Source organism: Triticum dicoccoides, chromosome 3A (assembly GCF_002162155.2).
Source record: "Triticum dicoccoides isolate Atlit2015 ecotype Zavitan chromosome 3A, WEW_v2.0, whole genome shotgun sequence".
NCBI lineage: Eukaryota > Viridiplantae > Streptophyta > Magnoliopsida > Poales > Poaceae > Triticum > Triticum dicoccoides.
In genome coordinates this window covers 716,173,214-716,175,079 of record NC_041384.1, presented here as the reverse complement: position 1 = coordinate 716,175,079, position 1,866 = coordinate 716,173,214, and positions in this window count along the sequence as shown.

Sequence of the window (1,866 nt, the reverse complement as noted above, 5' to 3'; positions counted from 1 at the left end):
TGAGCAGTCGAAGCATGAGGCGAAAGAGGCAGCGGCGAAGAAGCTCGGGTCTCCAGGTTGAAGCGGGAGCAGGACAGGGCGGTCCATCGGATGAAGGGGCTCATCGTCCTCTCTGACCGTGACTCCGAAAACGGCGAACGCTGCACCTCCTCATCGGATGACCAACCTCCACCAGCCGCGGACGCCTATAGTTGCACCGGTGACCAGAAGGGCAAAGGCCCGGCGATGAAGTGGTGATCCTCCCCTCCTCAATGTTTATATTGTTTTTAGTTATAGAAGTTTAAGAACTTGTCCGGTTATGAAGTTTGTTAATGTCCGTTTGCAGTCGATCTTGTCTTCCTTTGTAGCCGATTTTTGTTGTTCGTCATCTGATCACGTAGACTAGATCAACTTTGCAAGTGTAGTATGTATATAAGGCGCCAGATATGGGATACGCGGATGCAGACTGGCAAATAGGAGGCGTGCCCGGTCAGTGTCTGCGGACGCGCCCGGGCGCGTCTGTGGGCGTTTGAGGGGCCGGATTTGCCCATTGCGGCTGTAGATGCTCTTATAGTGGTTCTGAGTTCGCACATGGACTCTGGAGCCTTCATAATTTATAGCGATCACATCCATAACGATTTTGAAGATCCAAAATATTGCGCATCTACTAGAGTTGCTCTAAGCTAGCCAAGAAGAAACCAAAATTATTCAACCAGGCTCGACAATAGGATCCAACTGGTGATTCTTTCAGCCCACATCATTAAAGTGAAGGAAATATGCCCTAGAGGCAATAATAAAGTTATTATTTATTTCCTTATATCATGTAAAAGTTTATTATTCATGCTAGAATTGTATTAACCGGAAACATGATACATGTGTGAATATATAGACAAACAGAGTGTCACTAGTATGCCTCTACTTGACTAGCTCGTTGATCAAAGATGGTTATGTTTCCTAGCCATAGACAAAGAGTTGTCATTTGATTAACGGGATCACATCATTAGGAGAATGATGTGATTGACTTGACCCATTCCGTTAGCTTAGCACTTGATCGTTTAGTATGTTGCTATTGCTTTCTTCATGACTTATAGATGTTCCTATGACTATGAGATTATGCAACTCCCGTTTACCGGAGGAACACTTTGTGTGCTACCAAACGTCACAACGTAACTGGGTGATTATAAAGGTTCTCTACAGGTGTCTCCGAAGGTACTTGTTGGGTTGGCGTATTTCGAGATTAGGATTTGTCACTCCGATTGTCGGAGAGGTATCTCTGGGCCCACTCGGTAATACACATCACTTAAGCCTTGCAAGCATTGCAACTAATGAGTTAGTTGTAGGATGATGTATTACGGAACGAGTAAAGAGACTTTCCGGTAACGAGATTAAACTAGGTATTAAGATACCGACGATCGAATCTCGGGCAAGTAACATACCGATGACAAAGGGAACAACATATGTTGTTATGCGGTTTGACCGATAAAGATCTTCGTAGAATATGTAGGAGTCAATATGAGCATCCAGGTCCTGCTATTGGTTATTGACCGGAGACGTGTCTCGGTCATGTCTACATAGTTCTCGAACCCGTAGGGTCCGCACGCTTAAAGTTCGATGATGGTTATATTATGAGTTTATGTGTTTTGATGTACCGAAGGTAGTTCGGAGTCCCGGATGTGATCACGGATATGACGCGGAGTCTCGAAATGGTCGAGACGTAAAGATCGATATATTGGACGACTATATTTGGGTACCAGAATGGTTCCGGATGAGATCGGGATAATACCGAAGCACCGGGAGGTTATCGGAACCCCCCGGGAGGTATATGGGCCTTAATGGGCTTTAGTGGAAAGGAGGGGAAAGGAGCAAGGGAGGGGGCGCCCCCCCCCC